General features: G+C 39.8%; 1 protein-coding gene across 1 annotated transcript in view; it reads left to right on the forward strand.

Annotated features, from left to right (window-relative positions):
- The window catches only part of fut8b (fucosyltransferase 8b (alpha (1,6) fucosyltransferase)), a 234,379-nt gene that overhangs the window by 19,401 nt on the left and 199,069 nt on the right, over nucleotides 1-15,909 (forward strand). Inside the window, exon 2 of the mRNA XM_033990801.2 lies at nucleotides 4,974-5,042. The gene's annotated coding sequence lies outside the window, so the exon portion shown is untranslated. The remainder of the gene's footprint in view (nucleotides 1-4,973; nucleotides 5,043-15,909) is intronic.

Below are 15,909 nucleotides of genomic sequence, written 5' to 3' on the forward strand. Positions count from 1 at the left end.
TTGACTGAAAATATACTTTTAACTTGAGTAAAAGTTTTGGTTACTCTTCCCACAAATAATAGCGTATTAGACTTATATAGTGCATTTCAAGACACTCAAAGCTCTTTACAGTGCAATATTCACTCAATACTTGGTGTTAAGTTACTATTGTCCTGAGGAATCTGCATCATTGGCCTTCTGACCACCACCAGCACTCACACACTCATAACCACTCCACATTCATACTGGGGAAGGTCGGTGAAGTGTCCTGACACAATGACAGTTTCCATTAGAGCCTCTGCTGCCTCACTGTGGCACCTGGTTTTCCCAGCGACTTCCCATCCGAGTACTAACCAGGCCCAACCTCGTTTAGCGCCTGTAATCTCACGAGACTTTCGTTACCGAACAGTATATCGGTTGGCCAATATTATCGGCTAATTTGGGCCCTCGGAGTAATATTGGCCAAGATCTAGCCGATGTGGGCCGATAGTCCTCATTATAAATTTAGACCATTTAATCCAATTCACGGACAGATAAATATTGATGCGGCCCCACATATTAGACCATTTATCTGTGGAGTAGTAGCCCGTTTTTCTGTGACGCTGTACTGCACCTGAATGCAGCCCTAGAGTCACGTGCTCTTGTTTAACCCGGTGTGCTCTGCTGCTCTAACCAGTCATGTGACGCAGCACTGGATTTAAAACTCTCTGAACTAAGATACTAACTCTAAAATAAAAGTTGAGTTTAGTACAGATCACACCAGCAACAAAACAAGCCTTTTTCTGAGTGTGGAAAAGAGAGAAAGGACTGTTACTGTCAAGATACTGCATTATTTACAGACAATCGTTTTGAGTCTGGATTAAAAACTTCATATTTTGAAGACTTGGGATCTGAGAGGTGACTATCTGAGCGCTGAGTGTTGTAAATGTGTCTGTTTTGAAGCGACTTTTCTTTCTTCCTTCTGTAAAGTGACTCTAGTGGCTGTATACATGTTATTGTTCCACCATTGATATGTAAATCAGCTGTGAATAGCGGGGCGAGTTGTCGGCATTTACATTAGTCATTAATTACCGCTGAGTGCACACATTTAATGCATCACTTCAATGGAGGACTAATCTTTTCTAAAGAGTCTGAAAAATACCACAAAATGCTTACCTTCTATCTACTAAAAACAACTGTGAAGAGGCAGTAAATGGAGCCTAAATGAAACAAACTTCAAATCTAATAGAGCCAAAGGTAAGTTTTATAATCAGATGAAGGTTTAAAGTGAATTTTTACATCACTAAATATATCGTCTGTTATATCGACTCACCCAAAGTCAATGATATCGGCATTGCAAATCCATCTAATCCATATCGGTTGGGCCCTACTTTGTTATATTAAATGATTTGTGCACCGCTCCGTTAGTTATGATTTTTTTTTTTCATTATAACTCAGATATTACGTCCAGACAGTTTCACCAAAACCTCTACTTCTACTTGATTAATGTATATATTTTTAAGTAACAGTACAGTAACCAAAAATATCCCACTACTGCAAAGAAAAAGTACATATGATAAATACCGACCCTCCAAAAATATAGTTCCCCAGCATATATTGAACAATAAGTCGATATAGTGATTATTGTAGTTCTCTACTTTTTTCCCCACATATTGCTTCTACTTGAGTAATGCATATTTCTTAAGTAACAGTACTTTTACTTAAATACAGTTTCGGCTACTCTATACAGTGTAACGATAACCAACAACTAGTACTGATAATTTATTGCATTCCTAACAAACGTCATACTTGCATGAACAAATATATTTTATTCAGTAGAAAACTCCACATTCGGCGTTGTCTTTGGAATTGTATTGACTTTGCAGAGTTCTCATACGTCGCTACAAAATTGTACTAGTGTTTACAAGCTTTGGCCCAGAAATCCTAGCGCGCAGTGTTTGGCGTTGTTGCTTTTCAAAGATTGTATGTTGTACATTGTTTGGATTAGGTCTATACAACACATTGTTCCATTGTGGAGTGTTCTCTCTGGGGGCGGCCATCGTAAGTGCTTTGTCTGAAATATGGGAAATCGCTAACTCCAGTCAGATTGAGAGGCGCGTGGAAGGAGGGAGGAGGGGTGCAACAACACAGGTTTACTCGCGACAAAAACTGGAAACTGATCCAAAATGTCGTAGTTGTGGTAGTTTAACGCTATATTTTTCATTTTTACTTGTGTAGAAATTATCAGGTGTACGAGGCTGTTTAATCTCTCTGTCGTCCAGGTAGGTTCCGTTGCAAAAGAGAGTTCATTCATTTTTGTCAATTGGACAAAATGTTTGGAGAGGCTTCTTCAGTTCTGGGACTGAAGAAGCCTCTTGGGTGAGTGGCGGTGAATAGCAAAACGCACTCACTCCAAAAGTGTCTCTTAATGTTTTGTCCAGATGACAGTTAAATGCAATTAAATATTCAATGAAAATATTGCGGAGAAAAAGACCGGGGCCAAGAGCGGTCCTTGTGTCTGGTAAAACACTTTTAATTAAATACATTTTTATAATCATGACAAGGATTTAGAATTGATTGGGCAGATGCACAGGTTTTGTTTTTTATGTAGAGGCCATATACAAGCAGGATTAGGGCCCCGAAATACTGGATCAAAATATTTCAGAGCAATTTTTTTTTTTTTTTGTGAGCTTTTAAATACATCCAGGCGAACTAGCAATACTAATGTCAATACCAGACCAAGTCACAGGTCACGCTTACAGTAGCAATGCATGTAAGAATGGAAGATCGAGAAGTTCAAAACCAGACTGTGGAACATTCTAGGCCAAACAATCTCCGTTGAGACAAGTCGACCAACCCAGCTCCAGAAAAGTTACATATAGGCCTGTCACAGTAACAAATTTTGAAGTACAATATTTTGCTGAAGAAAATATAGAGGATAAATGATAATATTGAAACTTTATGCCACTGACACAATGACCCTAAACACAAATGGCAATAAATAAACAGCACAATGAAACACTTTGGTAGTCTGTTCATAATTCAACCCTCTACAGCTCAAATCTAATCGCAGAACAAAAAACATAACAAAAAGTTCTCGACTAGTACTAAAAAAGTCCCCATGATAAACCTTGACCCCCAAAACATGACTGTTCCATTTAACATATCGAAAAATGAGTCTATATAGCATTGATCTTGATGGGCCAAGTCGAGATCAAGCGCATCTTTTAATACCAAAACCTTTTAAAAAGTCATAGAAACGTGTATTTAGCACAACAAAGCTATGCATTCAACTTCCATATCAGCACTTTTACGATAAACTGCATTAACTTTTGTTTTAAAATGATAAATCTTTGTTATAGAGGGACAGTATACCTGGGACTTATGTTTGTGTGTGGACTCCGATGGATGTCCGCTTCCTAATAACACCTCTCAGTATTAAACAGTCCCCCGTGCCAGCTGCGTCTTGTCCCTAATGTTGCTTTTATTGATTGCGTTATATAATAAATTTACTGTACTCATGTTGCGGCCGTTGCATTAAAGGTATTGCATTGCCTGGCAAAAGCTTTATCAATATACATTTTCAGGCTGGTGAAGATCACAGGTGCTTGCAGGTTGGAAATATGCTTAGATGATTAAGTTGGAAAAAAGCCCCACTGTGTAATATTTCAGTTGATGAAGACTACATTAAAAGCCTTGTTTCATTGCGGGTGTTTTAATGGCTTAAAAGTTGATAAGAAAAACATGCATTCATACTTTGAGTTTGGTTGCTTCTCCTTAGACCTGATGCGTAACTTGGCTGCATGCCTGGAGATGTTGTTGCTTTTCTTTTTGTCAGAGACTACAGAGATGAAGGTCTGGCCTCATCTTGACATTGGCCCAGTTTTTAGTTTAGTTTTTGTCCTACAATTAGTGACTTTCATCTTTTTGTTTTGAAAAAAGGAACATGTGTATTCTCTTGACCTTTCAGGCTGTACAAATCCCGGTGAGCCATCTTGGTTTTTGGGTCATCCGTGCTTAGGGATCCCCTGACACTTGGAATAATCACCTTGGAATTTCTTGTTCCACCTAATTTTGTAACATGGTTTTTAATGGAATGTTAATGTAGCAACGGTAACCTCTTTTAATAGTGTCACCCACATAGACTGTATGTATAAATGGACGTAGCTAACCTGCTAGCCGCCACGTTCTAAATAGGAAGTGACAATGGTGCGATTCCGGCTCCGTCGACTCTGACTCCAGTTCAGTTTACATTGGAAAACTGTTGCCCCTTTCTCTATAACTGCTGCATTGAGCCTCATCATTTTGGTCTTAAAATGTTCGTATTAACCCGCTCTACATGATCCTGGTGTTTTTATTTCGCTATTGTGTCCCTAAATCAAGATATGAACATTAATAGCAGACAAATCAGGCGCTTTCTTCCCCCGAGGTAGCTCCAGCTAGCAACACTGTCAATCAAACCTGTCACTAATGCTAAGTGCCCACTCCCCGTTAAACCATTGGTGGGTCTTTGACTCTTTGGTTTCTGTGATACTCTTGGTCGTAATTCCTAACATAGAACTTGACTCCAACTTCACCCCTGTAACTGCTAGTTTCGATGAGCTTCATTTGACTGAAGCTAAACGCTGTGGGTGACGTCACACTCCCTTAGTCTACTTCTTCATACAGTCTATGGTCACCCCTCAAATGAGTTGTGATGGAGGTAAGCCCAACATTCATAGGAAAATGGCAGTTAATTTCATAATAAAAGAAGAATATAAAATCTGTCAACTGGACAAAAAGTTGTAGGAGTGAAGACATTTCTCTGCTCATTCAAGCCGCTTCTTCAGTTCTGGTCAGATTGCTGATGGACACTGCCTTATATCTGTCTGATGTAGGCTACGTCTATTGAGCTACACTAAGTGTGCACTGTGCCTGAGTCATACTTCGTGTAATCATTCAAGCCCCTAATGAGTGATTTCACATTTATTAGCATACTGGCTAACCTCATTGTTTTCTTGTTTTATTGTTTTCAGGACTACACCAGGATTAACCCTAGGACTACACCAGGACTACACTATAGAACTACACCAGGACTGAACCAGGTCTGTAGTGATCATTAAGGCTTTTCTTCTTTGTTTTAATATTTCCTATTCATTGAATAATTGAATAAATAAAATGCTGGAATATTCAACTGGTGTTATGACTTTATGATAAAGGTCACACTATAAATTGAAAATGAAGAGCTTGTTTGAACCTTTTTTGAATTATTTACATCAAGGAAATTTTCAAGATTGACAGGTGCTGAAGTGCTGTAGTGATTGTCTGATTAATAGAAAGTGAATAATTCTATTCCATCTCCCTTCGGTGCCTACTGTTGTTGGGTTGTTGTGCAAGACACTTCCGAGTCCTACTTAAATTGCTCTTTTAAGTCTTTTTCATTACACATATTGACTCTAGTAAATGGAGGCATGCACATTTGTTTTGTTTTAATTTAACTGAGGTAATTGTGCCAAAAGCATATTAAAGATCGCAATAATATTGTTCTTGTAATGCATATATAAATGTTGTTTTTTGTTTTTTTTTTCATATTTTACAGCCCTATATTTAAAGCCACAGTATGTAACCTTTAGCCAAAAAAGACGCCAGAATAAAGGCTTTTTTTTCATTTTGTTTTTTTTAAATGCACTGAACAAAGAAACATAGAAAAACATACATCTCACAGCTTGCAACTCCACAAACCTGACTCTTATTTGGCCTCCTGCTTGTTTCCATGGACACTTTATTTCTTTGGACATACCCTTCCACAGTATGACATAAAACATATCTTATCTCCATGGTAAATGTCCCGAAGTATGGTTTAACTTTCTGTTTCCATTGAATCATACAGGTAACGAACTACCTCCAGAAAGTCACACACTGTAACTTTAAGTCATTTTTATTTGTTATTATTATTTTAGTTTAAATTTGATCATATTGTCTTGATGTGGTAGCAGCTGGATCTGCCCTTGGCGTGACTTCAGACATGACTCTTCAGGCCCCTCATTGCTCCATCTTTCACATGACTTTCAGTGTGATCCCTCACTCCTGAGATCACATCCCCAGTGACAATCGAGCTGCAGCTATAAACATGTTCTGGCCACAGACTTGGATCTCCTGGGTAAGGGCTGGGAGAATAGATTTTGGCACAATACAATATCGTTTTGTCTTTAAAATGTGCTCACCCATTGTAGGAATGTCAGTGTAGAAATAAGACCCTGAATTCTACACTACACTATGTAACTTTTCTGGAAGGTCTGCTGGAAATGTTTTTATATTGCCATTGGACCTTTGAAATCTGTTTTTCCATGGACCACTCCCGAACAAATGAGAGATTATGACTTTGCCTGAAATTGTACATAGAGTAGCATTAAATGGCCCATGCTACTCTAGTTTCTCATCTATGTTATAAGACACAGGGAGAACATGCAAAACTCCACACAGAAAGACCCACGCAATGCAATAACATCTCCATGGAGACAAGCAGGGAGCAATAGAAAATTTTCCATAATGAGCTCTTAACTATAATACAGCTAAGAAATATCCTTTTTAATATCCTCTTCTATGGCATGACGTTCTTCTGCCTTGATCTGCCTCTTAAATCTTGTCTTTTTCTTCTCTGCAAAACCCAGTGGACACTTTTAGCTTATTCGTGCGTAAGATGTTAGCTTTAGCTTCCAGAACAGCTCTACATTTTTAATAGCACATGAAATTTGCATGTTCTACCTGGTGTGCGCAGATGTTCAGCCTTTGTCCTCGTTTACCTCGCCGTACTATTTGCTTAATGATTTGAGCAGTTTCATTGAGTGGCAGCGATGGCATTAGACACAACCCTTCGGCAAATCAACACGCTCCATTTGTGGGGAATACCCGGAAGAAATGCCAGCCAGGTAGTATTTAGAGAGCTGTTTAAAGAAACTAGAGCAGACATGGGCAAACTGTGGCCCGGGGGCCACACACGGCCCTTTGGGCTTATTAATCCGGCCCGCCGAACATGACTAAATGATATTAAAATAGGTAAGGGTAAGCCTTGTTCAAAGTTTTTTCTGCTGTGTTTATTTAACTGAAATTTAATAAATTAATTATTAGTTTAATTAATGAATTTGGAAATCAATTTGTAAAATGAGCCTTGCATATTCATGTTTTGCTACATGTTACAGGCCAAATCTCTAATGTAATATATACACACACACACACATATATTTATATATTTCTGGCCCAGCTCCTGTCAAATTTTAGAACCCATTGTGGCCCGTGTGTCAGAAAGTTTGCTCACACCTGATCTAGTGGGTATCAAACAAGTATGATTGTGAATTGCACCTCCACACTTGGTTATAAGCTGCACTTGTAGTCACAGGTTCCCTGATGAAGCCAATCTGTTTATCTGTGTCGGTTTCTGTTCTGTTGTATGTAGAACAGGCGCAGAGGCACGGGGATTGTTTTATAGATCTTCATCGGTTACAGCAGTACAGTCGGGTTAAAGGCAGCGTCCAACAAAATTCAAAGCAGAGTCAAGTGAGTAGTGTCTTAAGCGATGTCTGGAGCAGATTCTAGTAGAGTCTTGTGCAGAGTCTTAAGCTGTGTTTAGTGCAGAGTCTAAACAAGATGAGATTGTACCAGTGTTTTATACTACTCCCAGAGTGAGGGTTACACATTAAGACATGTAAAGCAAAGTCGAACAAGGTGATTGTACGAGTGTTTTATAACCCCCTAAAGAAGTATGGCCTTAATCAAAATGCCCAGAACATAGCTGTTATCTTCCCTTAATGTGATATATAGTCACTGCTGCATGGGAAACAGAACGTTTTGCACCTCTGTAAGAAAGTAAGCAATATTTTTCATTTGTATATTGGCCACATCTGCCATTAAGAGGTAACTGACGTCATCTGCTTCTTCTGAAACTTCACACCTCACTGTGATTGGTTAAATCCAGCTGCCATTCAGTCAAAGCATGAGAGACTGACCAATGGGAGAAGTGGGTGGGGAAAAGTGTATTTCAGCAAAAAAGCTGCATTAAAAGATCTGTATGTAGCCAGTGCTCTTACAATAATTAAGAGTCAAACAATAATAACAATTGATACCAGTAAAAGCTATATTTGATTTGAACATGTTTACCTGATATCTGAAGACGCAGATAGGTAATTCTTATGAAATTTAAAATGTAAATCTTACACACAGTTCCTTTCAACAGACGAGCACTGAATCACCGTCTCATTAAAATATCAGACTGTATAGCTAGGCCTGTCATGATAACACAATTTGAAGTGCGTTATATTGCTGAAGTGAATATAGATGATAAACTATTTTAAATGTACAGTGCTGTTAAATGAAATAAATAACAGAAGCCGAAAGAACAGAACACTGAAGTAGTTAGTTTGTCTCTATAATGAGTCATAGAAGTTCATGATTCAACCTTGTACAACTCAGATCTCATTGCCGTACCTAAAAATACCAAAAAAGTCCCATTAGTACAAAGAAAAAGTACACACGATGGATATTGACCCTCAAAACGTATTTGTTCCATTTGTCCATTATTCGATCGTTCCATTATTGAAGGCCTCTGTACAGGAGCAGATCACAGCCTCAAACTCTTCCTTATTCATTCAAAGTCACATTTCCAAAAACCTAAAACTTGCAACAATGAAACGCTGCTTTTCCAGCTAATTCCGAATGACCAGCCGACTAAAAATAGCCCAAACGTTGAGGTCGTACAAGTCCTCTGATGGCGTTTTGGAGGCTGCAGCTGAGAGGATGGAGGTAAAGTGAAGCAGAGGCTAGTGTTCAGTGTGATTGTGTGAAACAGGAGTGCGGCAGGCCCTCCAGAGCAGCCAGAAACTCTCCCTCACCCCCATACCCCCGCTTTAATCTACTCACAACAGCACAGTTCAAGTTGGCTCGTCATCTCGTACGAGCGTGGGATAAAGGCTTCACTGCAACCTTAAGCCCACTGAAAAGAAATGTGGTTGTTTTTAATTTAAAAAACAGAATTATGAGTTGTATTTTACTTGGATTTGTCAAATATGAAACGAAATAAAAGCTGCCGTAGAGCAAACATTTTTCTGGCTAGTTCAGAATGATTTCTAGTAGATCAGTGTGGTCCTTCTATCGCATCTCAAGACTGAACCAAATGTAAACGTCCAATCAGGTTTCTCGATTTCAGTGACACAGGCCGATGTCACGATAACATATTGACGTTTGATATATCGCTAAAGTAAATATAGACGATAAACGATAATATTGAAACTCATTTATGCCACTGACACAACAACCCAAGAGCAGACTTAAACCACAAAAACTATTCTAAATATACAAAAAAATATATTAAAAAATCTAGAATAAATAAACAGCAGAATGAAACACTTTAGTAGTTACTTAACATGCAAAAAAAAAAAAAAATGCATTGCACGTTATAATGTAAACAAATACGAACACCAATGTCTTGTTCTGGTCATTTATTTAAAAAAAAAAAGAAACATTACTAGAACAGTTGCTTAAATATGGAACTGATTCATAATATTAAAATTACAATTATTCATATGCACAACATTTTCAAACTGTAACTTAAATAATTATCATGATATTATCGTTAATCGCAATTATTTTGGCCGTGATAATCGTAACACCAAGTTTCAATATCGTCCCATGTCTATTAGCGGCTTAAATCTTATCATATAGTCCAGAAAGAACCCAAAATCTCCCAGTAGTGCAAAGAAAAAGTACACACGATAAATACTGACCCCCAAAAATAATATTTCAGCTTTTATATATTGAACGATAAGTCGATATAGTGATTGTGCTGACAGGCCTAGTGACACGTATGAAATGAAGGAAGCTGATTGGTCATCTATTATTTACAAATAAAACATTATTTCTCTCACCTCAGATTAACAGACTTATTGATTCTGCAGAAAGCTGTGATGTTTTTCAGCCTCCTGTGATGTTTGTCTCCAGTCCATGTGTCAGGTTGTGTAGCTCTGCCTCCTCCCTCCAGCAGAGGCAGCGATGGTTCAGTGCTTCTCCTCTTCATCCCCCAGAGCTCCGAGTCTCTCTTCTGCTTCTGCTAACCTCTCACACTAACTTATAGATAGACCTGTCACGATAATTACGATATCGACTTATCGTTCAATATGTCAGAAGGAACTATATTTTTTGAGATACTTAGATTTTTATTGTGTGTACTTTTTCTTTGCACTTCTGGGAAATTTGAGGTTATTATGTGGCTGTATGATATAAGATTTGAGAATTAATCATTTCTATGACTAATTACAGATGCAAACTAAGTACTAAAGCGTTTCAATCTGCCATTTTTTATTGCAGCTCTTAATTAAAAAAAATTGTAGATTTCAGATTGTTTTTGTGGTTTAAATCTGCTCTTGGGTTATTGCGTCAACGGCATAAATTGTGTTTTGTTTCATTCACACATGTTTGAGTAAGTCTTTATTATTAGTTTGTCTACATCTCCAAAGCTCAAAAGGCTCCGTTCCACCTTGTGATGTCATGAAGTGGTAGTTTTCAGGTTAACAGCTCCTCCTTTTACCTTTAGTTTAATAGAGATTGGCAATTCCAGGGCTGAAATCATTCGAATGATCCTAGTGAAGGTGTGTGAAGTTTAAAAACACAGTGGAGCACTTCCTGTATTGTCACATGACATCACAAGGTGGAACAGAGAGAAGAACTCAGCCTAAATATGCAGGTTTGTGTGTTAAACATGTGAATGAAACAAAACACAACTCCAGGTCTGTTTGTGATGAGGAAACAACATTCGGACATAGATCAGAAAATAGTGTAACATGGGCCCTAGAATTCAGTAACTTTGTCCTCACTATTTTTCTCAAGTCGATCAGCCCTGTCATTCCCATAATCAGTAAGAATATTGACTGCAGGAGTAGTAATAGAAAGTAACAGTTCTAGTAGCCTAGTGATAGTAGTAAGAGTAGCACTGTACTTTCCGGACATCAGCGAAATAATGCGTAATAATGAAGAAAAAAACCTATTTAAGTTGCACTGAAGTATAAGTCGCATTTTTGAGGAAATTTATTTTACAAAATCCGAGAACAAGAACAGACATTTTATCTTTAAAGGCAAATTATAATAATAACAATAAAATAGAGGACAACAGGCTGAATATCAGTACAGCACGCTAATGTAACATATTTATATTTATTCAGCGACATGAAGCATAGACAGAACTGAACACGTGTCTGGTTTGTTAACGTAAGATATTAACAGTTAATCAGATAAATAAAGCAGAAAAACAAGCTGACAAGTTTACTCTGGATCTCACTCCAAATCAATAAATCCATTGAATTCTTCATCCTCAGTGTCACTGACTCTGGAAGTAGATGTCTGTCATACTGGTACAAGCCTATAGTGTCCTTGTGCAGTTTTCAGTGTGACAGTAATGAAGATGTAAAATTAAATATTTAAATAATTTCACATATAAGTTGCATCTGAGTATAAGTCGCACCCCCGGACAAACTATGAAAAAAGTGTCCGGAAAATACGATACTACAAATGGTGACAGGACTAGTATTAAGGCTATGGGTAAGTAACAGTATTAGTGAACGTAAGCAGTTTTAATTTGTGCCGCTTCATTTCATTTTCTAAACCAGGTCTTAACCAGGTCTTAACCATCACACTTGGCAGTCTCACTTGTTCCTACATCAGTGTGGAGCCTTGTGTATCGCCAGGGAAACGTGCCCCATTGATAATCATTGTCTTGTGGATTAGCATAACAACAACGCCGCGGCTTTAGCGCTAATGCCTCCTACGCTGGACCCAGCTCCTGTGGGTTAGCTCGCCCGCCGCGCCGGACTTAGCTGGGATTAGGAGCTGAAGCAGGGAGCTAGCACCCAAAGGACCTCCTGCCATCCAAGCGCACGTCTCCTCTTACGCCAATCTAGCACTGTTGCCATAGCAATTAACAGTTCAAACAAAATTAAACCATCTTTTGAGTGGTGAAAAGTGCTCAAAACGTTGCCTATCAGTGCACGAAGCTGTTTCGATTCTAGTTTTAGTATGAGCCTAGTGTTGCCAGCAGGGAGCGCAAGGACCCCACCTGCTGGTATGCTGAGGAATGAAGCACTTTACAGAAGGCCAAAAACAATAGAAGTTAGCATTGATGTTGAGTAACTGCTTAGTCAAAGTAATTTTAGTTTGAAGATCCATGGACTTAAAAAACATGGAGGAGCACGTGGGACATTAGTTTTTATCTTAAATTGATACTTTTTATGGTCCTCATTAAAATAGTGTCTGAAGTATAAATGGGAGATAACCTCAAATGTATACCTCAAAATTTTTGGCGGGTCTCTCAATGGAAATTATGGCAGTCTATCAGGATGTGTTTAAAGTAAAATTGACGACAAAACTTTATAGTGTTTACTGTATATATAAATGGACAGAGCGAACCCACTATCTGCCATGTTCCAAAGAGGAAGTGAGCATGGGCACGCTTCTGGCTCTGTGGACTATTGAAAAACTGCTGCTGTCAGGTTTGTCATTTTGGTCTTAACATGTTTGTATTAACCTGCTCCACATGATCCTGGTGCTTTTATTCTTTTTATTTATTCTATTAATCATGATATGAACATTAATAAGGGGTGTAACTTTCAACAGCTTAGCTCCAGATTGGCTCTTTGGTTGCTATGATACTCATGGTCAGAAGTCCCAATATGGAACTTGGCTTCAAATTTACGCGTATAACTGCTAGCCTCGATTAGCTTCATTTGACTAGAGCCGAATGCTGTGGGTGACGTCACACTCACTTAGTCCACTTTATACAGTCTATGGTCACACAAGAGCAAGTTAAGCAGCTATATTTGCAGTTTTTTTAAATCGTTTTTATCATAGAAAATCGTATTATAATTTAGCAGTTCTCCAAAATGGCGCTTATCAATTTTGGTTCTATCTGTTGCCTCTAATCAAAACCACAGTGTATCTGAATATTCCAGCCATTGTACAATCCTAACTTGCTTGTTTTTGTCTTTCCTGTCATTTTTCTACTCTAGTCCCAAAATATAGTTGTAAGCATGCTTCCTTAACCACGCTTGCGTCAAATTTCCCAGAGGCCTTTGCTTGGGCCGTCCTTGTGGTAGGAAAGCGGATAATGGGCCAGGATTTCGCGGTGCACCCTGTTTTTTTGACCCAAACTGCCCAACCCGCCCCCAGAAAAGGTCTGGCATGGACCAATGGGAACAGCCTCTTATCTGGGTGTCTGTGATCACAGTGTGGATGGATTAAAGGTGCTGTCGCTGATTTTTACTGTCTAAAAATGCAAAAAACAGAACTAGTTGATTTTAAACAGTTCGCAGTGGTCTAAAGTTATTTCTCTCTTACCTTGTTCGTTCCTGATCAGAGTCATGCTGTGACTGTAAAGCCAACAACAGCTAGCATGCTAATATGCACTTCCTAATTACCAGATCATAAAACCTTTTATAATTAGATGCAGACAGTACACAGCAGACTTACTTTGACCTCAAGAGCTGCTTGTACAATTGATCTGTACTGGGGCAAGACGAGGCTTTGCTCGAATACGTGGGAAAGAATCGGGTATCAGATACAGGGCTTATTTAATTCATAATTTGAAGTTTAGCGAAGTTTGAATCTGTATCAGTAATAAAATGTCTTCAGTGGAGAAATTAATGCCCCTGTCTCTCCCTGGAGTTTAGACATCTGCAAACATGTCCTCAAATGCATGGGATTGTTACAGTTCATATTCAGTCTTTTTTCAAACACACTGTAATTATTTGATATTTTAATTGAATTTTTATTTTATAATTTGAATGTATTTATTTTAATTTGTTGCTGCTGCTGCTGCAGCTGCTGCACCATGAGCAGCAGATTTTTTTCCCCATTTGTGCCAAAATGGCTACGTGATGCTGCTATGTTTATCACCAATTAAGAAAATAACATTGGAGAACAAAGTAAGTACAGAGCAGTGGGCGTGTACTGGTGGTGGTGAAAAAGGGGGTAGATTGGAGCAATGGAGTTTTGAATCCAGGAGTGTAAAGATGACTCAAACAGGCATGAATCACTCTAAATACAACTTCGAGAGAGGAAATGAGAAGGAAAAACAATTAGAACATGATTAAAAGCTCTAAAAAATCTATTTTGCACAATGTCTCTTTTAAGGCAATATATCAGAAATGTGCTAAAACATAAAACATGGTTCGTTGAGGTTTAATTATTTTAAGTATCTCCAAATTAACCACAAAATTGCTTTGTTTTTATTTTTAATCAGTTTTTTTCAGTAGTGTTTATCATCGAAACTCAGGTGTATGAAATCTAAGTTTGCATAAATCCAAATCCAATTGCAATTTTATAAATTTATAGATGCCTGTACCAAGTCGAGCACCCGCCCCATCTCGATTGAGACGAATAATCAGGCAGCGTCTCTTTGGCATCGCGTGGCTAATATGCATGCTAATGTGAAGACTCTCCCACTGCAAATGTCAATGATGTATAATGGGCATGAAAAGAGAGAGAGAGGAGGAGGGGGGCATGAGAGACTGAGAGAGAGAGAGGAGGGGGGGGGGGCATGAGAGAGAGAGCGAAGAGGCGGGCATGAGGGGCAGAGAGAGAGAGGAGGGGGGCATGAGGGGCAGAGAGAGAGAGAGAGAGGAGGGGGGCTTGAGAGAGAGAGAGCGAAGAGGCGGGCATGGGGGCAGAGAGAGAGAGGAGGGGGGCTTGAGAGACTGAGAGAGAGAGAGAGAGAGAGAGGAGGGGGGCATGAGAGACAGAGAAAGAGGGGAGGGGGCATGAGAGAGAGAGAGAGAGAGAGGAGGGGGGCATGAGAGAGAGGAGGGGGCATGAGAGAGACACAGAGAGGGGAGGGGGGCATGAGAGAGAGAGGAGGGGAGGAAGAGAGAGAGAGAGAGAGAGGAGGGGGGCATGAGAGGGACACAAGAGAGAGGGGAGGGGGGCATGAGAGGGACACAAGAGAGAGGGGAGGGGGGCATGAGAGAGAGAGGAGGGGGGGTGAGAGACAGAGAGAGAGAGAGGGGAGGGGGCATGAGAGAGAGAGAGGAGGGGGGGAAGAGAGAGAGAGAGAGGAGGGGGGCATGAGAGGGACACAGAGAGAGGGGAGGGGGGCATGAGAGAGGGAGAGGAGGGGGGTGAGAGACAGAGAGGGGAGGGGGGCATGAGAGAGAGAGAGAGAGGAGGGGGGCATGAGGGGCAGAGAGAGAGAGAGGAGGGGGGCATGAGAGAGAGAGAGGAGGGGGGCATGAGAGAGAGAGAGGAGGGGACGTGAGATACAGAGAGAGAGAGGGGAGGGGGGCATGAGAGAAGAGGGGTGCGTGAGAGAGAGAAGAGGGGCATGAGAGAGACGGAGAAACAGTGACATGGAGAGAAAGAAAGACAGAGAGAAAGAAGACAGAAAGAGAGAACGACAGACAAATAAGAGAAAGAAAGAACATAGACCTAGAAAGAGAGAAAGACGAGAGATAAAGAAAAGGAAAGAGAGAGAAAGACAGAGAGGGGGTGAATGAGCAACAGAGAGAGGGAGAGAAAGAAAGAAGGGAGAAAAGAAGAGAGAGAGCGATAGAGAGAGAACGAAGACAGAGAGAGAGAGAGAAGTGAGGAGTGTATCCTTGTGGTGGGGTGTCCATGGTTGCCCCGGGGCACATAAAGTGACGAGGCGTGCAAAAGGAATTTCAGGCCCTCTCAAAAGGATGACCACACAGCACAATCTGGCCCATCTCTGGCTCATTCGTTGTGTAAGCTCGCGGTTTCACACACTGCATACATCACGCGCTTGTGGTCGGAGTCATCTGTTAAAGACGGCTTTTCTAAGGCTTAGGAACTTCTTGGATTAATACCGTTTTGAATGTTATTTATGGGAGGAATTGGTAAGCGAGTGTGATTCGTCTTGAAAAGTTTATTTTCTAAGACAGTAGTGCTTTAGGCGGTTAATCGGTCCATGGCGTCTTAGTT

This window comes from Periophthalmus magnuspinnatus, chromosome 24 (assembly GCF_009829125.3).
Source record: "Periophthalmus magnuspinnatus isolate fPerMag1 chromosome 24, fPerMag1.2.pri, whole genome shotgun sequence".
In the NCBI taxonomy this organism is placed as follows: Eukaryota; Metazoa; Chordata; class Actinopteri; order Gobiiformes; family Gobiidae; genus Periophthalmus; species Periophthalmus magnuspinnatus.